The following is a 24,244-nucleotide window of genomic DNA, read 5'->3' as shown; positions in this document are numbered from 1 at the left end:
TGCATAGTATTCTGCCCTTCTGATGAGGAAATTCCAGGGATTTTTTCCAGCCTTTCTGAGTAGTTTTATGTATAGTGTGTGTTTTAACCACTTACTTTGTACCACATGCGGTTATGGTACATGCGATCATTATCGTTAATGTACGAATATGAGTGTTCAACTTAAACTGGTCCTAATTTTAGAATCTGTGAATAAGGGTAAAGAAGCATTCCTTCAGCATCCTCTCCCAACAGAGAAGAGACTTTGGTCACCAAACTCAGGATACTGTTTTTAAGAATACTACAACAGATCAATCTTTCCTCTGCATCTGGAATTTTTATCTCTAAATCAATTATCAATCGCCATTCTGTTATATATTTTATGGAAATTAAACACTTTTTATGGAATTATATTGTAAAAATATCAATTGCTTATCCTTAATTCTGCAAAGCTTCTTAAGAGCTGTTGAAGCCACCACTGGGAACAGACCATGTTGGGTGGCATTAGGAATTCAGCATTCACCATGCTATTTCAAAATATGTCACTTCTCTTATTCTGTTAGGTTAGTATTTATTAACAGAATGTAAAAGTTTTAATCTATATACAATGGACAACACAGAAAATGCAGATTTACACATTAATTGCATCACACAAATACAATACCTAGAAAAGTCTTGGATTTGGATACATTGGAGAATATACAGGATAATCTATGCCCAGACCTCTTAGTCTAATCTCCTACAACCAGACTTTCTCGTGCTGTCAGCTTTTCAAAGTTTTCTCTTCTCCTGTGTCTGTCCTTGGCTCCTTGTGGAGTAGACATAACCAAATCATCCCCCGACGTGGTCTCATTTAGGAATCTTTTCTTTGTGATTATGACTCATCCACTTAGAATATAATCTTGGGCTAGTATTTCAGGTGCATATTTTTCCAGATAGTCCAAGATATTAGAATGTAAAAGTGGCAATTGTATGTACTTACCTTTAATCATATGTTTATATATCTGTCTCCTGAAGGCCTTTGTTCCATCACTTTAGACCTTTAAGAGTGGTCAATCTTTGTAGATTTTGGTTTCTGAACTGTTAAAAGTACTGTTCAGAATTCCTCTAGGTTACTTGCAGAGACAAGTTTGAACGTGCTTTGGGTTGGTCCATTTACTGAGGTCCTTAATTCATTCAATATATAATTGTATGTCTAAGACTAATACAGAAAAATTAAGAATGTAGTTCACAGGTATTTATTGAATTCTGGACATTACTGAGATAGGGACCTGTGAAATGGATGGTACAGAATTCACATGTTATCAGATCTGCTTTAGAAAGATAAAGGCATTTAATGTGACTGAGACTTTGAGTGTATTAGAAGTTAAAACAGTCCAATACTTCATTTTTTAAAGCTTTAAGCAGAACGGTTTGTCTCAGTATGTCAGACACCTTTCTTGCCCCCATTTAACAATGCATATCTCCCTCCTTGCATAAATGGAGAGAGGTTTTCTTAGCTGAGAGATGAATACCAATTTTGGTAATATAAGTGAGAGAGATATTTAGTGTCTCACATTAATGATAGTAGAAATATACTGTACTGACAGGACCTTATCTATAAACAATGTGGTATCTTTATAAAAGGTAAGTGAGAGAGTTTAACTTTATTAAACTATCTTGTTTTCTAGTGGCACAGCAACTAAGTTTGAGATCAAGCCTTTTGCTTGACTCCTTGCTTCTGTTGATCAGGGCCTGTGAATACTGCAAAGAAAGCAAGCTCAGACCCTGAAGGGGAAGAAGCAGCTTACAGATCTTTGTAGTGATTCCTGCCCCTTAGCTGGAAGGACAGATATGAGAAAAGGGCAAAGAAGCATTGTCTAGTAATTACCATACAGGACTGGGAGGTAGGAGATCTGGATTCTATGCTGTCTTTGCCACAAACTTGCTATGTGATCTCCCAGTCCTGTATGGTAATTATGGGAATACTATGATTTAATGAACAGGTGACTTTAATGAAAAAGAATATAGACCACCACCTTCTACTGGATAACATCACATCTGCTCATTCTGAAGCCCTACCATTATATTGCTTGCAGCTCAGACACTGCTTCTTCAACTCAGGTGGCAGGATACTGTGGTTTTAGAGTGGGGGAATATGTTTTCTCCTTGATGTTGCAGCAAAGTTATGAGTAGCCAAAGTGTGACCACAGATTTGTTACAATATGAGTTAGCTTTGAGATAATGACAATAATTATTTGTAAATTATTTAAACTTAAGCCACAATATTTCCAGGGGGACTCAGAGGAACACTCTCTCAGGGGAAAAATGCCTTAAACTTAGAACTCTTAAAAATTTTACATTCTGGATTATATTTCTAATTAAATTTACATTATGCTATTTTAGCTCTCTAGCCCTGACTATTTACATATGCAAAATAAATTGTTGAACAATATCTTTTACTCTAAGTTTCCTGAGAGACTACTACACTTCTGCATATCAAATCCCACTCTTGTTGTTATAGTGTAATCAACATATTATTGCACTTCAAAGTTTGCCTACTTCCTGCTTAGAGGATGCTATTTGGCATTATATATTTCTATGTATTTGAATTAACTACTTACACACCATTAAAGTGAAATGAAGAACCTTACTCAGTGATAGGCAAGACTTTTGTAGACCTCCCTAAAGAGCCAATTTTCATCCTAGGAATTTGGTTGTTACAGTTAGTCATTAGCTATGAATCCTTATCCTAGGACTTCAAAGACACAGGAAACTAGCTCTTTAGAATTTGTTAATTTAATCCTATCATGGTGCTAAAATTGATTCAATAATACAGCCATTAGTTAGATGAATCATCTACACATTCATAAAGTTATGTATGTTTTCGGTGAAGCCTGACCACAAAAGACACATGATGTAATAAGACACATTAATTTAAGTATTTTAGAGTTGTATTATTTGTAATTTAAATGTGGTTTAGTGTTCAGAGCATAGAAGTGAATTTCAGGACTCTTCTGAGTTTATTCTTATTCTACGAGGGATTTACTGAGCAGTTTTTGCAAATCTACCTCTTACACCTAATTATAACCTTAAAGATCTGTTAGAAGGGTTAATAAATTTCTGTAGAGAGCTTTAAGAACTTGTGATGAAAGGTACTATAGAACGGCAAACTATTATTATCTAAAAGAAACTTGGTTAAGAATAGAGAAATAGATTTATTCTTACATTTGTTAAGATTTGTTTGCAATGGTATTATTGTAGCCATGTTGGTCCCAGGATACGAGAGAGACAAGATAGGTGAGGTAATGTCTCTTATTGGACCAACTTCTGTTGGCAGAATGTACAAGCTTTCGAGTTACGCATAACCAAATCATCCTCTTCTTTAGGTTTGGGGAAGGAAGCAGAGCATTTGAGCTAAATATAAGTTGGGACAGATTGTTAAGCAGAAAGAGTAACACAGGTTGGAGGCTGGCACTTGAAATGAAGTGGGCAAATTGGGGGTTAGATTGTTATGCATAAAAGATTTGAAGTGTGCAATTAAGGTCAGCAGGCAGGGTGGTGTGTTACAGATTGTTGTAATGAGCCATAAAAGCAGTGTCCCTGTTAAGTCCATGGTTTTTTGGTGTCAAGCAGAGTTATGAATTTAAGTTTCCAGGTTTGCCTTTTGAAGGTGTTGTGTAGGTTTCCTTTTGAGGACAACTATTGAAAGATCAGCTATAGAGTGATTGCTTTATGAAAAGAGTTTCCCCCACAGGTGATACAGTGTTTTTGTTTTTTATCATTTTTCTCTGTGAATTCATTCAAGATTATCTGGTTTCACATGCATAGTTGTTACTGGGGCATTTGTTGCAATGGATACACCAGATGTTGTGATAAGCATGTGTAGGACCCATAAATCTTAAAAAGTATGTTGTGAGGGTATTGATCATCATAGCAGTGGAGATTTGTCTGCAGATTTTGCATCTGTTGTTCTGGCAGGGCCTGGTGCTGCTTTGAGTTGGCGTGTCCTGGTCTATGGGGAGCTTGTTGAGGCTTGTTTGAAGGTCAGAAGAGGGTTCAGGAAAGATTTCTTTCAGGATGTCATCCCCATCAAATATGGGCTGTAATTGTTTGATGTACCTCGCATGGATTCCATCATGGGGTGGCAGGTGACAACTAGGGGTCAGGGATTTTTTTCCCTCTGTACTGAAGCAGGTTCTCCCAAGTATTTGGATGGCCCTTTCCATGATGGGATCTACTTCTCTGGTGGAGTGTCCTTGTTTAGTGAAGGCATTTTAAGTGTGTTTAGGTGTGTATCCAGGACTTTCTCTTCAGAGCAAATTCTGTGGTATGTGAGTTGTAGATAACAGATTTTTTGGCGTGTCTGGGATGGTCACTGGATCTGTGGAGGTAAGTTTGGTGACTGGTGGGTTTCTCATATATAGTTGTTTGTAGGGTTCCATTTTTAAGCTAACTGTGGTATCCATGAAGTTGATGCTGGTGTTGGGTATTCTGTAGGGAGTTTGATGAATGGGTGGTGGTTATTGAAATTGTGATGGAAATCTGTGGGGGAGTTTAGATCTTCTGTCCAGACTCCAGAGGATGAAAATATCATTGATGTATCTCAGGCATATCACTGGTTTTGTTAAGAATGTGCATTCTTACATTTTGTCTGATATATGGTATAGAGAAGATAAACAATGCTGAAATGTGGCCTAGATAATTGCATTATTTGCTATCAATATAAACTAGTCCTGATAACCCACCTTGGCTTATCACACACAAAACTTGCCAACACTTATTTTTCTCAGGCTTCCCTCTTCTTCCCAGCCTGCTTACTTGCAGCCTAAGCTGTTGAAGGAGGGTGTAGCCAATGTGTTGCAGTCCTTAAAGAACATATCTAGCAATATAATTCTGCAGACATGAGTGTCCCAGTAGCTGACACATCCTTTCATAGCATTTAATGCCAGAAGGGTACATTAAATCATCTAGTCTGACATCCTGTTTATCACTGGCCATTACAATTCATCCAGTGACCCTGTACTGAGTCAAAAAACTTGTGTTTGGCTAAAGCATATCTTTCCAGAAAGGCATCCAGTCTTGATTTGAAGGCATCAAGAAAGGGAGAATCCACAACTTCATTAGATAGTTTGTTGCAATGGTTATTCACCCTCACTAGTAAAAATGTGTGATTAATTTCTAATTTGAATTTATCTGCCTTAGGCTTTAGCCACTGGATCTTATTATGCCTTTTTCTGCTAGATTAAAGAGCTCCTTAGTACCTGGTATATTTTCTCTGTGAAGGCACACTGTTATCCAGTCACCTCTCAACCTTGTTTGTTTTTGTTTTTTGTTATAAACTAAACAGATGAAGCAATTTAAGTCTTTTACTGGTAGGCATTTTCTCAAGCCATTGAATCATTTTTATGGCTCTTTTCTGCATCCTCTCCAATTTTTCAACATCCTTTCTAAAATGTGGATGCCAGAACTGTACATAGTATTCCAGTATTTGTCTCACCAATGTCATATACAGAGGTAAAATCACCTCCCGACTCCTACTGACCACTTGTTATACATCCCAAGATCACATCTTCCCTTTTTATCACAGCATTGCACTGGGTGCTCATGTTCAATTGCTTGTTCATCCTTTTCAGAGCCACTGCTTTCCAGGATATAGTCCCCCATTCTATAGATATGGCCTGCAAACATTGTTCCTAAATGTATAACTTTGCACTTAGCTTATTAAAATGCGTTTTGTTTGAATGGGTTCAGCTTACAAAGTGATTCAATCGATCTGTATCATTATTTAACATTCCACCAATGTTTGTGTCATCTGCACATTTTATTAGCAGTGATTTTATATTTACTTCTAGATCATGAATGAAAATGAGGAATAGCAGTTTTGGTCCCTGTGGAACCTTACTAGATGATTCTCCATTAATGATTACTTTTTTGAGATCTGCTATTCAATTTGTGACAATTAGGGCAAACGGCAAAGAATGGGGCAGACAATCCCCAATACTTAGATTTACCAAGCCAGCATAAAACAGCTTCTATAATACCTCTCTGGTTACCCAGAAGACAAAACACAGTTCCCTTTAGCAACCCAGCTCTGGGCTTCCACCCAGACACTCAAGTCAAATATGATGAAAATTACTGAAAATGTTATTCATCATATAAGAAAGTTCTATCAATTCCAAGGGATCGGATATATTACCTCCCATGTTAATGAATATTTCAGATCTTACACAAATACACACTTACAGCCAATTCTTATTAACTAAACTAAAATTTATTTTAAAAGAAAAGAGAGAGAATATTGGTTTAAAAGATTAGTATACATACAGACATGAGTACAGTTCTGAGATTAGTTTCATAGTAGAGATGGTGAGCTTTGTAGTTGCAAATAGTTCTTTCAGAAATAGTCCATTGGTTATAGTCCAGTGTTCATATCCAGGGAGAGCCTGGTGGAGATCTCAGTCTTATGACTCAAACTTCCCCTGCATAAAGCATCAAGCAGATCTGAGATTAAAAGGATCAGGTCCCAAGAGTTTTTTATATAGTTCCTGGGCAGTACAGAGTCCTTGACTGAACAATAGGCCTTTGATGTAACCTTGTGTTTCCCAAACATCATCGGTAATTAACTACATGGATTAACATAAGGTAATTTATACATTAAGTAGTTCATATATAGCTTACCACAAACTTTAAAGAGACATACAGACAATGACATTATTTCACTCACATTTCATCTAAATGTTAATATTTCCTTTTGATCTCTGAATCAATAGCTATAGTAATAGACAGAAACTTTCTGTTCACATGGATAACATCTAACAAGATATAAGTAAACACATATGAGAATCAGTATCACCTCTGATTCTCCAACAATACAGGTTTTCATTTAAAAGTTCTAGCCTATCTAACATGAAATGGCCCGAATTACCATTTACATACTTTTCTAACATGTCTCTAAAAGTGGAATCTGGGTCATTTAGCCTGTGAGCTGTTTAACTCTCTCTGGCCATGTGTCATACAGTTCTTAATCTGTTTAATGGTGTGCTTTATTGATATTGTATAGTGTTATTTTTTTAACAACAATGTTTTGCGGTGCTAAGTCAACCACCTTTCAAAAGTTTAAGTATATTACATCTATGCAGGCACTTGTAACCTCATCAGTGATTTTATATTTATCCATCATAATGGAGACCAAAATAGTTACCTCATGTTGCGTATAATACCTTTTGTCAAAATATTATCTTTCATTTTGTTTGTTTAACTACTGGCTGCATGAGACTTCAGGCATATGTCTTCCAAACTGAAGTCCCCCATGATAACACAACTTTTTCTTTCTACACATTGCAGACAGGTGCTTAAGAAGTAACTCATTTTCTTCTGGTTTGATTTGGTGATCTGTAACAGACCACCCCACATGGTACCACTTCCTGGGCTTTGTTTGTTAGTACATCGATCCATATGCATTCAAGATCCTGCACTTCTGAGTTATCAACAACTCTAGAACAGGTTGTGGTGTCTTTAATGTAGAGAGTACCCCCTTTCTCCCCTCCTCCCCCCAAACATACCTTTTTTAGCTATCTTTCCTAAAAGATTATAAACAGATTTTAGCATTGCAATCACACAAATTATCCCACCAGACAGGGCCATCCCTAGGTGGGTGCGGGGCCCAGGACATTAGAAACTCGGTGCCTATCTGCTGTGGGGGGATGCTCCCCCCTGGCTCCGCCCAGGCCCTGCCCCCACTCCACCCCTTCCCCCCAAGGCCCCACCCCGACCCTGCCTTTTCCCGCCCCGCCTCTTCCTCGCCCAGTTCCACCCCCTCCCCCAAGCATGCTGCACCCTTGCTCCTCCCCCTCCCCCCAGCACCTCCTGACGCTGCGAAACATCTGTTCCATGGCAGGCGGTAGGTGCTGGGAGGGAGCGGGAGGTTCTGGTAGGGGGGCTCTTTCTCCCCGCCTGCCTGCCCACCTTCCTGTTCGCCGCCCCAGCCAGCTTGCCCACTCCTGCATGTGGGACCTCCCAAAGCGCAGAGCCTGGGGCGGTCGCCCTGATTTGCCGGACTCAAGGCACGGCTCTGCCACCAGGTTTCAGTAATGACAGTTATATCGAATTAATACTACAGTCATCTAGGGTCAAATTTCAAATGTAGTCACTTTATCTACATTTCCACAATACGGCATTACAAAAAACAAATTATCTATTTTCATGCACGAACTGGTAAACATGTAAGCAGTCAACCATTATCTACATAATGGCACATTATGTGCATAAAATTACTTACAAACATTAATTAGAGACTTAACTTTGGAAATTTATATTTTAAAATAGAAAACCTGTCAAATATAAAATAGTATTAAAATTCTTGTTTAAATGTATAATTAGCTATAAAAATAAAAAGTTATTATGTTTAAAAAGTTCCTCCACCTACACTGACTTGCAACTCCATGCTTCCAACTTATCTGTGCACTCTCTATTACAGAGAGGGTCATTTAATTTGCCCCTGTGGAGAGGGCTAGCATAAGGCATGGTTTAAGTAGAGTGATCTCCCATACTGAGGTGGATGTCACCTCATATGCACTGCTATAGTAGCCTCAAACAGTCTCATCTGGTACTCCTTCAGCAGATCCTCTGGCTGAATTATTCCCCACATTACCAAAGTTGTCTGTATAAATCAACCACCTCTTCCACAGAGCACACTGATAAGTTCCAACTCTGAAGATGACATATTGCTTGTGCTCTGTGATGCATCTGTCAATATCAGTCTTAGAATAGAAGCCACAATATTACCTACAGGCAGAGGTGTCCTCATAACAATCAGTTCACCCTTACTAAATTTTGTTGTACTGTCCTAGTCCTTAGTCTAATAGGAACACTAGGGTGAGTCAAGGTCAGAGCTGACAGCTTTAACTTTTCCTCTGCTTTTGTTTGGCTTCAATCTGAATGACAATATTCTCGTTCTGATTTTTTTAAATTATTTTTTAAACAGTAATCTAAACCTTCAGTCTATACTCCATGCCCCCAAAATAGGCTTGAACATTAAAGTTCATATTTACCAAGGAGAATAGATATAGAAAATATTCCATACCGTGGATATGTTTTTGGAACCCTTATTCTAGTTAATTACACAAACCACAATTAGGCTTTGTATTTGCAAAATGCAAGTTTTTGCTTTTAACGCAGGTAGCAAAAAAAAAAAAAGCCTTGATCATGCAGTCAGTCCTTGATAAACATGTGCATAAGTCGTTGCAAGATCAAGGACTGACTGGTCCACTCTACAAAACTCCCTATATTCATAGAAACTCTGTGTTTGCTATACCAGATACCTATATCTGTTCATAAATCTTCATTATTTCACTAACAATTTTTTAGCCTTTAATCCAGAAGTACTGCAGCTTGGCTGAGTCTAGTCACAAACTAATCATAATTTATTACAGGAATGCACATATCAAGAAAGAACAATTCCCATGTTAAATAAAAGGGAGACTTTTGTTATTTAGTTTCATTTTTCTTTGTATAGAGCAAAAAGGATTGTTGCCTAGTTACATTCCTAATAGTGCTAAATTTCTTTTCTTTCCTTTTGCTGATTTTTCTCTTGTTTAATTTCTTGAAAAATTGGGAGAGAATGTAGAAAAGAAACACAGACATGATTTCAGGGCTAGAGAAAATGCCTCAAGGAGCTCAAAAAGAAGATTGAGAAATGAGTTGATTACAGTGTATAAGTACCGCGGCGAGGAGAAAATACTGGGTACTAAAGAGCAACAGAGGGTCCTGTGGCACCTTTAAGACTAACAGAAGTATTGGGAGCATAAGCTTTCGTGGGTAAGAACCTCACTTCTTCAGATGCAAGTAATGGAAATCTCCAGAGGCAGGTATAAATCAGTGTGGAGATAACGAGGTTAACACCACCCTATACCGAAAACCCACCGACCGCTATGCCTACCTTCATGCCTCCAGCTTCCACCCCGGACACACCACACGATCCATCGTTTACAGCCAAGCACTGAGGTACAACCGCATCTGCTCCAACCCCTCAGACAGAGACCAACACCTACAAGATCTTCACCAAGCATTCTCAAAACTACGATACCCACACAAGGAAATAAAGGAACAAATCAACAGAGCCAGACGTGTACCCAGAAGCCTCCTGCTACAAGACAGGCCCAAAAAAGAAACCAACAGAACTCCACTGGCCATCACCTACAGCCCTCAGCTTAAACCTCTCCAACGCATCATCAGTGATCTACAACCCATCCTGGACAATGACCCCTCACTTTCACAGACCTTGGGAGGCAGGCCTGTCCTCGCCCACAGACAACCTGCCAACCTTAAGCATATTCTCACCAGCAACCACGCACCGCACCATAACAACTCTAACTCAGGAACCAACCCATGCAACAAACCTCGATGCCAACTCTGCCCACATATCTACACCAGCAGCACTATCACAGGACCTAACCAGATCAGCTACAACATCACCGGCTCATTCACCTGCACGTCCACCAATGTTATATATGCCATCATGTGCCAGCAATGCCCCTCTGCTATGTACATTGGCCAAACTGGACAGTCACTACGCAAGAGGATAAATGGACACAAGTCAGATATCAGGAATGGCAATATACAAAAACCTGTAGGAGAACACTTTAACCTCCCTGGCCACACAATAGCAGATGTTAAGGTAGCCATCTTACAGCAAAAAAACTTCAGGACCAGACTCCAAAGAGAAACTGCTGAGCTCCAGTTCATTTGCAAATTTGACACCATCAGATCAGGATTAAACAAAGACTGTGAATGGCTATCCAACTACAGAAGCAGTTTCTCCTCCCTTGGTGTTCACACCTCTACTGCTAGCAGAGCACCTCACCCTCCCTGATTGATCTAACCTCGTTATCTCCACACTGATTTATACCTGCCTCTGGAGATTTCCATTACTTGCATCTGAAGAAGTGAGGTTCTTACCCACGAAAGCTTATGCTCCCAATACTTCTGTTAGTCTTAAAGGTGCCACAGGACCCTCTGTTGCTTTTTACAGATTCAGACTAACACGGCTACCCCTCTGATACTGGGTACTAAAGGTCTCTTTAATCTAGTGGAGAAAGGCATAACAAGAGCAAATAGCTAGAAACTGAAACCAGATTAATTCAAATTAGAATTAAGGCAAAAAATGTTAACAGAGATGGTGACTAACTACCATCAGAACAAACTACCAACGGAAGTGGAAAACTCTCCTTTTCTTGAGGTCTTCAAATGAAGACTAGATGCCTTTCTGGAAGTTATGCTTTAATCAACCACAAGGCATTGGGCTCAAAACAGAGGTAACTGGGTGAAAATGAATTGCCTGTGATATACAAGAGGTCAGACTAGATCAGGGGTCGGCAACTTCTGGCACGCGGCTCGCCAGGGTAAGCACCCTGGTGGGCCAGGCCAGTTCGTTTACCTTCCGCGTCCGCAGGTTCGTCCGATCGCGGCTCCCACTGGCTACGGTTCACCTCTCCAGGCCAGCACATCCCTCAGCCTGCGCCACTTCCCGCCGCCCCCATTGGCCTGGAGCGGCGAACCGCAGCCAGTGGGAGCCACGATCGGCCGAACCTGCGGACGCGGCAGGTAAACAAACTGGCCCGGCCCGCCAGGGTGCTTACCCTGGCGAGCCGCGTGCCAGAGGTTGCCAACCCCTGGACTAGATGATCTGATGCTCTCAGCTATACACATATACAATTCCTGTAACTTCAGTGGGGTTTTATACGTGTGACTGAGAGCAGAATTTGGTTTAGTACATTCTTCAGTAGAAAAACTCTCTTTGCCCGCTGCAGTATAAAAGTGCTTTTCCTAATGATGTTGTTAATTACATGCATTTTTTAAAATTAATCAAAATTGCATTAATTAAGCTCTTCGTAATTGCCAGCCATCTAAATGTTCTCATATTTGTAACATTTATAAAAACCTATTATCCTGTAAGTGTGCATTCTTTGTTGTATATTAGTCCTTAAGAATAATTTTTATTTCATGCCTTATTATTTTTAATTGTCCTTCATTTAATTTCTTTCCTTTGTATCTGCACTCATGACGAATCATTTGATGTAAGAGCTCCCAAGCCTTTTCCCCCCTTTTTGCAAACAAAAGATGCATTCAATACCTCTTGTTGCCATAAAAAAAGTGTATTCTATGGCCCCAGTCGGGCTAGGACAGGGGTGAGCAAACTTTTTGCCCCGAGGGCCACATCTGGGTATGGAAATTGTACGATGGGCCATGAATGCTCACGAAATTGGGGTTGGGGTGTGGGGAGGGGGGAGGGGGGAGGGTTCTGGCTGGGGGTGTGAACTAAGGGTGGGGTCAGAAATGAGGAGTTCAGGGTGCGGGAGGGGGCTCCGGGCTGGGGTGGGGTCTTGGGGGGTGCGGGCTCTGGGGTGGGGGTGGGGATGAGGGGTTTGGGGTTTAGGAGGATGCTCTGGGCTGGGATGAAGGGGTTCAGAGGGCAGGAGGGAGATCAGGGCTGGGGCAGAGGGTTAGGGCACGGGGGGGTGAGGGCTCCAGCTGGAGGTGCAGGCTCTGGGGTGGGGCTGGGGACGAGGGGTTTGGGGTGCAGGAGGGTGCTCCAGGCTAGGGATGAGGGGTTTGGAGGGCGGCAGGGGGGATCAGAGCTGAGGCAGGGAGTTGGGACGTGGGGGGGTGGCTTGGGGTGCAGGCTCCAGTCTATGCTTACCTCAAGTGGCTCCCGGAAGCAGCAGCATGTCCCCACTCTGGCTCCTACGCGGAGGTGCGGCCAGGCGGCTCTGCTGCGTGCTACCCCGTCCTCAGGCGCCGCCCCTGCAGCTCCCATTGGCTGTGGTTCCTGGACAATGGGAGCTGCAGGGGCAGCGCTTGGGGCAGCGTGTGGAGCAGAGCCCCCTGACTGCCCCTATGCATAGGAGCCAGAGGGGAGACATAGCGCTGCTTCTGGGAGCCGCACGGAACGGCCCCTGACTCTGCTCCTCGGCTGGAGCACCGGAGCAGGGCAAGCCCCAGACCCCGCTCCCCAGCGGGAACTTGAGGGCCAGATTAAAACGGCTGATGGGCCGGATGCGGCCCACAAGCCATAGTTTGCCCACCCCTGGGTTAAGAGAACCACAAAGTGCCTTGTTGAAGTCAGTGAGGCATTGCATTCATGAACCCATACTGTTCTCCTTGCAGGATCAGGGCCTAATTTTTGTTTTATGTAAATAAGAACTGTTTTTTTCTTTCAAGTTAATTCCATTTCAAAACATATTTTCCCTCCATTTATTGAAGTATCTTTCTGAAACAGTCAGTAAAGCCTCTACCAATATTTTCCCTTAATATTATTAATATGTGATGCTAAATTAGATATTGGGGAGACCTTCTCTTTCCTGTACCCAAAATAGTAATTGCTTTCATTAAAATACTGTACACTTACAAATATAATGATATTAAAGAGAGAAGATGGGTGAGGTAATATTTTTTGTTGGACCAACTTTTGTTGGTTACAGGGACAAGCTTTCAAACTTACACAGAGCTCCTCTTCAGGTCTTGGAAATGTGTCAGAGAGAATGTCTACACTACAATTAAAACCCCACAGCTGGCCCAAGCCAGCTGACTCAGGATCATGGGGCTTGGGCTAAGAGTCTGTTTAATTGCAATGTAGAAGTTCAGGGTGGGCTGCAGCCCAAGCTCTGGGACCTCTCCCACCTCACAGGGTCCTACAGCTTGGGCTCCAATTTTAGCCCAAATGTCTACATCACAATTAAACAGCCCCTTAGCCTGAGCCCGTGAGCCTGAGTCAGCTGGGACAGGACGGCCGTGGATTTTTTAATTGCAGTGTAGATGTACCCAGAGTGCAGAGCTGTAACCAGGGCAGGATGAGTGGAGCAGCCGCCCAGGGCGCAAAGCAGTGGGTGGCAGAAAAATGGGGTGCAGTGGGCGTTGGTGGGGCCAGCCTCATGCAGAGACTAGGGAGAGGGGCATGCATGGTTATTGACCCCCCCCCCAAACTGTGTACCGGTCCCAGCACTCTAGTGCCTGCCAGAGTCACTCCCCCCTCAGCAGCGAAGCACCCAGGATCTGCCCGCCGCAGCTGAGTCCACTCAGAGCGCGGTGGGAGGGGAGGGCAGTCGGGTTCTATATTTCTTTCAAATTTCAATGAAAGCAGTACATAATTTCATTCTTCCTACTTATGGAAAACTGTTTCCTTTTGAATACAGGGTTTGTGAAAAATAAACAGAGGGACACAGAGATCCCTCTTGCCAAATGTTTGAATCCTTTCTCCCTATACAGTATAAGGAGGCTTACCTCAACTAACAGCAATTTCTGAGCTAGATACAAGTAAGAAAAGCAAAACAAGGCCTCAACCCTGCAATCTGATCTATGCTGGTAGGGCAAGCACTCATGCAGCATCCCAGTGACTTCAGTGGAAGGACCCTCATGGATGTCAGTGTGTACTCGTGGATCCAACTGTGCCTTAAATCCTGATTCTGCCATCAACGGGACACCATACAGACACAAAGGTCCTGCCATGTCAGTCCCTTCATAGGATGGGAGCCTACGGGAATAAGGGAGAAAGAGACGAAAGACAGCAGGAAACTCCCCTCCCGCCAAAAAAAGAAGTATTAGATATTATTTCCAACAAGCTGAAATATGATCAAGGAAGGTCCTTGTCTTCCTTCATTAAAATGGGGATAAAAAGTTTTCTTAGGAAAATTAGAGAGCTAACATTTAAGGACCCGGAGTTTCTGTAGAGTGGGATGCCATGAGGAAGCCAATTTATCTTCCCTTATTCTCTGTCTGGCTCAGGGGGCAGGTTAGAGCAGCCTGACACTCATCTAGCCTCCCCTATCATAGGGAATGCGCTATGCTGCCTTTTGGATGCTGGGAACTCCACCACAGTAGGGTTATCTCCAGCTAGAGCTTTAAGGTCAGTCCCCACAGAGTAGAGCAATGCAGAGAATCTTCTCCCAAATGTTACACTTCATGACTCTACTTCCAAATCTAATGGTGGGTCCATTAATTTAGGAATTGTACAAATATGTATTTATTTCTCTATTTCTTTTACCCACTTTCTTCATCCTCCCTATCTGTCTGTCCTCTTGCCCCAAAACTCTCCGTACCTCACCCTTTTGTCATTTACTCCCACTTTCTTCCCATTTTTCTCCTTCTCTTGCCCATCCTCTCTCTTCACCACACACACACACACACACTTGAAACAAAAACTTTATTTCTTGGCCTCTTCCCCCCTACCAACTACTGTGTGTTTTGTCTGGATCTCATCTCCAGCTGCCATGCTCAATCAGAGCACGGGTTTATCAGGCCAGCCTTTTCTTCAGTTATATTTTCCAAGCAGTTTTACAGCACACCTTTCTTTTGACCTGTGTAAGGTTTTTTTGAAATACAGTATTGTAAGATTGTGTAGATGTTATTCAGGCTTGTTGTGATGGGTTCGGTCACAGGGACCCCCTTGGGACTGTCACCTGATGTGCTGAGATTACCTCTGAGCCCGTTTTCCCTGCCATCTTGGGACTTCCAGAACCCTACCTTGTTGAGCCAGACACGCTAGCCTGCTGCAACACAGACCCAGGTCTGGTCCATGCCCCCAAAGCTGCAGGCTTTAAGTGAAAACAGCTCTGCAGGTTACCTGACTCCAGCACCCAGACACCCAGCTCCCAATGGGATCCAAACCCCAAATAAATTCGTTTTACCCTGTACAAAGCTTATACAGGGTAAACTCATAAATTGTTTGCCCTCTATAACACTGATAGAGAGATATGCACAGCTGTTTGCTCCCCCAGGTATTAATCACTTACTCTGGGTTCAATAATAAACAAAAGTAATTTTATTAAGAATAAAAAGTAGGATTTAAGTGGTTTCAATTAATAACAGACAGAACAAAGTAAGTCACCAAGCAAAAACACGCAAGTCTAAGCCTAATACATTAGAAACTGATTACAGGTAAAATCTCATCCTCAGAGATGTTCCAATAAGCTTTTTTCACAGACTAAACTCCTTCCTAGTCTGGGCCCAATCCTTTCCCCTGGTACAGTTCTTGTTAGTTTCAGCAGACATCTTAGGTGGAAACTAGAGGTTTTCTCATAACTGGCAGCGCCCTTTGTCCTGTTCCACCCCCTTTTACAGCTTTGGCACAAGGCGGGAATCTTTTGTCTCTCTGGGTCCCCACCCCTTCTTCTAAATGGAAAAGTACCAGATTTAAGATGGATTCCAGTATCAGGTGACATGTTCACATGTCCTATGAGACCCCAGCCTCCATTCTTCCTGGACTGGCTCACAGGAACACAGGAAGGGTTGCAGGTAAATAAACCATTTACAACCAATTGTCCTAGTCAATGGGAGCCATCAAGATTCTAAACCACCATTAATGGCCCACACTTTGCATAGTTACAATAGGACCTCAGAGTTATACTTCATATTTCTAGCTTCAGATACAAGGATGGTACATGCATACAAATAGGATGAACATATTCAGTAGGTCATAAGCTTTGTAATGATACCTTAAAAGAGACCTTTTGCATAAAGCATATTCCAGTTACATCATATTCACACTCATAAACATATTTCCATAAAACATTATGGAGTGTAACGTCACATATGGGACATGGGTTCTCTCTTTCTTTAATGAATGACAATCATAAAATACAGATGGTACGCTGGGGAAATTATATTACCAATGGTGGCATCTTGGCTCTGCAATAGACACCTTTAGAAATTATGTTGGTAGCACGTGGTTTGCTCCTGGGTTTTCTGCATGTTTAGCAGGGTTATTGGCTAGTGGGCAATGTCATTCATCCAGAAACTATTTTTATTAGCTCGCCTTTGAGTCTGTGTAACTTTACACGCTTGTGTAAACAGGAAAATAAGCTCAAATGTATGGTGTGATTGGTGCACAGTCCTTTTAGTGATATTTCTCTGTCCATGTTTTTTGGAGAATCATAGCTGTTTTACAACCATACATAACTCAGCATGCTCTTATATATAGTCTCATTATGAACTGGAAGTAAAATTCCATAACCTCAGTAAGGGGCCAGATGCTGCTATCCTTACATGGAATAACACCTTACATAGAATGCAAAGCTGCTTAAATCATTATGACAACTCGTCTCACACCAATCAGACTAGTCACAGAGTTACATACTACTCAGCATGAGTAAGGACAGCAGAATCCAGCCCTAACTGATGCTGACATTTCCTGTAATGTTTCAGAAAACACAACTTAGACCATTTTATTTTGGGTTGGGGTTTTTTTGTTTTGTTTTTTTGATGTAATAGGCAAGAAAGCAAATCCTGGTTCACCCTTTGCTGTGTATTTTCTGTGTGTGTGGCTGGAGATTCTTCTGTGGTAATTTGCTTAGTGGCTACATCCACATTGTTTGTATCTAAATGCGTTTGTGTGAAAAAACACTAATCAAAATATACATAACATTCCATTGCACAAAAGGTTATGAATGATGAAAGCTGGGACAACTTGCATTTGTTTGTGAATAGTATCCAACATGTGTTGTGTTGTCAGACCTTCTGGCTCTAACATTTATTGTAGGTCTGTTGTGCTAAGAGGTTTCTAATAAGTAACAGATGCCAATTTAATTATAACTGCTATTATCTCGGTTTAAAAATCCACACAGAGGCATAAAGAACAGGAGTACTTGTGGCACCTTAGAGACTAACAAATTTATTTGTTACAGGGGCATGTATCTTTTTAAATAAATTAGTGGAAGGTCTGTTTCCTAGTGAGATTTGCCATATTTGTGATTGTGCTATTATTTTATCTATCATGATTTTTTTTAATGGATTGACATATATTCATTAATGTTTGTGTGCTTTTCTTTTCCATCCATCTCTCTTCATCTCATGAAAAGCATATCTGGGTAAGTTAAATCACATTGGCTGCTGAACATGTTCATTTTCAGCACCATGTTTTCTTTTCTTTTTTTCTTTTCCCTTTTCAATTATATAACCAGACCTATGCAGAGAACTAACCCCAAACCAAATGTTCAGGGTATTCTAAAACTTTATAATAATTGAACGCACAATATTTCTCATTTTATTAAATTCAGGACTTGATCCTGAAGCCCTTACTCTTATGAGTCTACCCTGGGGATAATGCCAGTCCATTTTCAAAATAGATTGGCTCATTGGGTCTACATACTCTGTATATAGAACAACAATATTTTCATTTTATGCTTATATAATTTCATGCTTATTTTTCTTTTTCACCAATTCATTTGTTTTAAAAGTATGGAAATTTGTTTTAATTGGCTCTCCTGATTTCAGTTTTAAAATCCTCATCTCCTCCTCTTAGATCAATTGAACATGTTTTTTGTTTTTCCTGAAACAAACTATTTATGGAGCTTATAAAAGAAAATTCTATGCAGAGTACACAGACTCTTAAATATGTCTGAACTATGGCTTTTTTTAAGATTGGAAGACCAGAAATAAACTTGTAGAGGACAGGAGTTACTATTTTAATTTAAAATGTATTACTATGAAATGCTGGTACAAAACCTGATTTAATAAAATTTAATTAACCTGTAAGCTCCAAGGGTCTCTAATAATGTCTAGTAAACTTTATACTAGATTGCAAGGTCATCTATTTGGCAAGTCTATTTGGTTCATTATTGTTTTGATTATATTTTTAATAGTAATTCTCTGCTGCTTTAATTTAAAGTTATGATCTGTATTTTTTATGGCTATTCAGCATTCCAGAATATGCCTCTGTTCGCATAATGTATGCTTTCAGAAAAGCAATAAAGCTCTTCTGCTTGCAGAACATGCACTAATATACAGCAATTACAGCAATGTTTAAAAATGCTGTTCATAACTATGTTACCTATGCTCATATTCAATGAATAATAAAACTTCCCTTGCCCTTTGTATTTAAACACTTTTTATTTATTGCTTGAATCATTACTTACATTTACCTGTTTCAATATTTCAATCATTCTCCCCTGAAAACTCTTTTAAAGTTAACTGGAAAAAGTTTTGCAAAGACATGAAGAATTAACCTTGCCCACCATTCCCAGTCCACCTATTATACAAAGTAATACATATATATATGCATATACATAGAAAAGATGACTGCATTATTTAAAGTCAGGGTCAGCCGAAGGGCAAGAGTTTGAAGAAGTAACTTAATTTTTAATTAAGGATTGTATTTAAAATACATATAGACCCTTTTAAAAGAGATTAAGTCAAAAGTATATGGCAATGGCAAGTTTGCTTCTAGTTCCTTTTAAATCTATAGTGGCTAAAAAATACCAATACAGAGAAATGAAAAATTCCTTCTGCCAAAGCCCTACGAGTTCAATGGAAAGATTCTTGCCTGATTCCAAAGGGCTTTGAATCCAAGACACTAGTTCCTGGACATTTGTCTGTTTCATTTATTTGAATATTATTTTTCCATGGAGAATCAATTGTGTTTACACCTTGGTTTGAAGTCCTCAAGTTGCTCTCATTGAATGGCATCTTCTATCTATCTTAATTTACAGAAATCTAATATGTATAAAGGCTTGTTGTAATTTGGACAATATTTCTACTTAAAAGAATACAATAATTAACAATTCCATTTACATTACTCAGTGTTAAATAATAATAAAGGAAATAATAATAATAATAAAGGAAATCTGTTGCATTTTGTCTTCAACGAAACATTTTGACTTGCAGCCAATATCTTTATTAGAAAACTTTTATGCATGACATTTCATGGGAATTAGCTTCTCTGTCTACAAGCCAGCGTTTCTAAGTGAGAACTACTAGTACCGTACTATTAAAATGTTGTTACGTCTTGTTTTAACATGCCTCATTATGAACTTGCCTCACATTTGCTATTGAATTTTAATTAAGAGCCATTATAATTGGTATTACTGAGAACTCTACATGTGAAATCAACTGGAACTATCTAATCGTACTACTGTTTTACAGAAGTACGGAGTTGTGTGTTGAAATTCAAGTTTCATCATGGAAGTGTTTAGATTTTGTATTATAGTTCCTGCACTTGAATTTAGGTGTCAGTCATCTTGAGCAGCTATTTATTGTTCACCTCATTAGGTGAGCCTCACTTTTGTGACAGTTATAAACAAGATCAAGCTAGAGATTTCGTTTTTAATCCAGATTTTAATATTTGCCTACAGAGAGGTCAATGAGTGGACTCTCCTTAGTCATTCATTTTTAAATAACATTCATTTACTGTTACACAATGAACAGTTGGCAGTGGGTGATACAGGGTTTGAAAATCACCTATGCAGGAAAAAAACATTTAGTGGCCAAGAAACTCCATGAATTATAAACCCCTAAATCAGTGGTTCTCAACCTTTTTTCATTTTTGGTTCCTAAAAAATTTTAAATGGAGTTATGGACCCCTTTGGAAATCTTAGACTTAGTCTGCTGACCCCCAGCCTTTTGTGGACCCCCTCCATGGACCACAGGTTGAAAACCACTGCCCTAAATCTCAGGTTGTCCTGAACATTCATAGTCAGCACTGATCTCTTGGGTTTTATCTCTCCCCTGACAGCAAAGTTGCTATATTGTCCACTCTGGCCACTGCTCCCTTCAGAGGAGTTTCAAAGTGCTGAACGGCAACCCTAGTATAATAATGTTGAGTGTGTTAGCATAGTCATATGCTAAACAGTCCCACGGGGCTCTGGGGAGGATCAGGTTAGGGAGAACAGCCCAGTACAATAGTGCCCCTGTGAAGTAGTTTCCTTGGATTAGAGAAGAGAAGTCAATGCTGGGGGTAGCCCGCACTTCCATGTCACTACCATTCTGTGCCAGCCAGCCCAGACACACCTGACTGTGCCCCTCTCTAATTGCACCAATAGTGAGGATACCCAGTTGTATCATGTCTTCTTTCTAAAATGTTAGATTAACAGAAGAGTCACCCTAGCTTTGGACAAAGGCTAACTAAAGTCCACTTTCATATATTTTCCTTAGCTTGCAACACCTATCTACAGGGCCGGCTTCAGGCACCAGCTTAACAAGCAGGTGCTTGGGGCGGCCAAGGGAGAGGGGCGGCACCTGCAGCAATTCAGAGGCGGCAGGACCCTCACTCCCTCTAGGAGCGAAGGACCTGCCGCTGAACTGCCGCCGCCGATCGCGGCTTTTTTTTTTGCTTGCTTGGGGCGGCAGAAATGCTGGAGCCGGCCCTGCCTATCTAGCACAGTAGAAGATACTTAATGACGCAATAATAAATTATTTAGATAATGGCATAGAGAGTACACTTATAAAATTTGTGGACAATACCAACTGGGAAGAGTTGGAAGAGTTTTGGAGGACAGGATTAGAATTCAAAATTATCTTGACAAAATGTCAAAATGGTCTGAAATACATAGGATGAAATGCAATACGGACAAATGCAAAGAACTACACTTAGGAAGGAATAATCAGCTGCACAAATACAAAATGGGAAATGACTGTCTAGGAAGGAGTACTGCAGAAAGTGATCTGGGGGTTGCAGAGGATCACAAAATAAAGATGAGTCAGCAGTGTAATACTGTTTCAAAACAACAAATGTCTTTCTGTGATGTATTAGTAGGGGTGTTGTAAGCAAGACGTGAGAAGTAATTATTCCACTCTACTCAGCATTGATAAGCCTCAACTGGCGTACTGTGTCCTTTGGGAAAGATGTGGACAAATTTGAGAAAGTCCAAAGGAGAGCAACAAACATGGGTGAAAGGCCTAGAAAACATGACCTACAAGGAAAGATTGAAAAAACTGGGTTTCTTTAGTCTGAAGAAGAGAAGACCAAGAGGGAACATGATAACAATCTTGAAGTACATAAAAGGATGTTATCAAGAGGAGTGTGATAAATTGTTCTCCTTATCCACTGAAGACAGAAAGTAATGGGCATAAATTGTAGCAGGGAGATTTAGGTTAGATACTAGGAAAAACTACCTAACTATAAGGCTCATTAAGCACAGGAACAAATTATCTAGGGAGGTTGTGGGAATCTCTGTCATTGGAGGTTTTTAAGAGCAGGTTAGACAAACTCTTGTCAGCGATGGTCCCTAATACTTAGTCCTTCCTCAGTGCAGGGGACTGGACTAGATGACCTATCAAGGTCCCTTCCAGTCCTACATTCATATTACAGTTACTCCCACAGTGTCTTAAATAAAGGGGATTTTATTCTTAAATAATAATATCTAAAAATATTGATTCATTTTGTAATCATTCCAGTGCTTGCAAACCCTTTTAGAGAATATTATATGCAAACTACCTCTTACAGTAAAGTCTAATTAATATCAATTCTCTTTACCATATTGGTTGCACATGTTGTCAAAAATTAGATAGGAAAGCAAGGAAAGTCCTGTATCTGCCTAAAGATACAAACAAGTGACATAGTGTAACGGTATATAGTGCTTTCTCTGACATCTGCCAGCTCCTCCCCACCTTTCAGATTAGGAAGGGGAACACTACATTTCTCCCCACCAACTGTAAGCCCCAGCAGAGGGAAACAGTCTGAAGCTGTTATTAATGCAGCTGAGCACATTCACTGTTCCTCCCCTAATGATCAGTTGCTTAACTAGGCAGGGAGGAGGCAGCTGCAGTTGTAGCTTCCTGTAACCGGGGGCCTCTCTGTCCATCTGCGGAGCAAGCAGTAGGCTACCCTCTGGAGCCAAGGGCCCCTTCCTCTCAGTCACTAATTTGTGTGTTTTACTTAGAATAACTTCATGGCCTCATAAACTACTTTGATGAAGTGTAGTGTATACATTTTTCACCAAAAATGGCATCTAAATTTATGTGAACTGGTTTATAGCTGTTATTACCCTGGTGGTAGGAAAATTGCACACAATTTTAGCCATTTCCACGTTGTAATGAAAAATTACAGATTCATTTGAAAATTATCTGATTCTTTTTGCAAGAAGTTTATACTGTAAAATAAACTAATGTATTCTCAAGTGAAAACCGCTTTAATAGATTCAGAGATTATAAAGCCATCAGCTACTGTGACCTCTTATATAACACAATCTTGATTCTAACATCTTGATTTTGATTTTTTTTAAACTTGACTTTGAAATAGCCAAGGAATTTTGGTTTGAAAATTTGCTGCAGACCTACAATCACTGCAGAAGATTCATATTATTCATAAATACTGGAAATTGCTATTTTAGTTATATTACCTTTATTATTACAGGAGGAGGGATAGCTCAGTGGTTTGCACATTGGCCTGCTAAACCCAGGGTTGTGAGTTCAATCCTTGAGGGGGCCATTTAGGGATCTAGGGCAAAAATCTATCAGGGACAGTGCTTGGTCTTGCTGTGGAGGCAGGGGACTGGACTCAATGACCTTTCAAGGTCCCTTCCAGTTCTATGAAATAGCATGTTTCCATTTAAAAATCATATTTACTTTTTATCAAAATTATACATAGTTTATTAATTAACTTGCATCATACTCATTTTTGTAACCCATTCTAACAAAGCGTGGATCTTTGTCCCCCTCTAGTGGCTGATTCATATAAGAGGATAAGAGTCTACTACAGCTATCACCTAAGAAATTGCTGCTTTTATATGGAGTAATAGAGGCTTTGCTTTTAGTTCTGAAGATCCAAGGTTCAAACCCTGTAGACAGCCTAAGTGACATAGTTTATAATTTCATATTATATAATATAAAATCATACATATTTAAACCACAGTTTTTTTTTTAAAAAGGGGGTGAAAATCAACTTAAATAAAATTTGCATTTCATGAGTTTTAGGCAAAACTATAAAGGAAAAGGAAATTATTATCTGAGCTTTTAAATATAAATTTCAATCCTTCTAAAAAAATAAATAAATAAAGATTTCTTCAAGATCCCAAATCATTAAGTGAGGCTTTGGTCTTGTGCTGGCACTCTGCCCAAGGGTAAATTTCACCCTAATACAATATTTGACTGAATAATAGATTTTAAAATTACAACTAAAATTATTTATAATCATTTTCCTCCCTCCCCTGCTGTGCCTTCCAAGAACCTCAGGATTATGTGTAATGTCACTGATAGCCGTAGCCAGGAGTATAAGAAATTCAGGTTTGGGACTGTTCTGTTCAGCCAAAAGCAATATCCAGAGCTGCTCTCCCATAAGTACCGCCACAAGTCTGACTGACCATGCAACTATAGAGGCTCTTCGCTACTCCAGGGGAGAACATCTCCCTCAGAAGCGGCAGCATAATGCTAAACTGAGAGCCCAAACCTGACTCTGGTCTGATTACCGTGTGGCAACTGAGTTCATGGGAATCACACCAGAGATATACTGAACATGCTCAATACTTTCTCTGATATTCCAGGCTGGAGGAAGTGAGTTGTTCAGGGGAAAGACATTGTAA

The 24,244-nt window shown here is 40.3% G+C and overlaps 1 protein-coding gene across 3 annotated transcripts in view; it reads left to right on the top strand.

Moving 5' to 3' along the window:
- PPFIA2 (PTPRF interacting protein alpha 2) overlaps nucleotides 1-24,244 on the top strand; it is a 627,181-nt gene that overhangs the window by 570,996 nt on the left and 31,941 nt on the right. The window lies entirely within an intron of this gene.

The sequence above is a fragment of the Emys orbicularis genome, chromosome 1 (genome assembly GCF_028017835.1).
Source record: "Emys orbicularis isolate rEmyOrb1 chromosome 1, rEmyOrb1.hap1, whole genome shotgun sequence".
NCBI lineage: Eukaryota > Metazoa > Chordata > Testudines > Emydidae > Emys > Emys orbicularis.
This window is presented reverse-complemented; position numbering and strand designations above follow the sequence as displayed.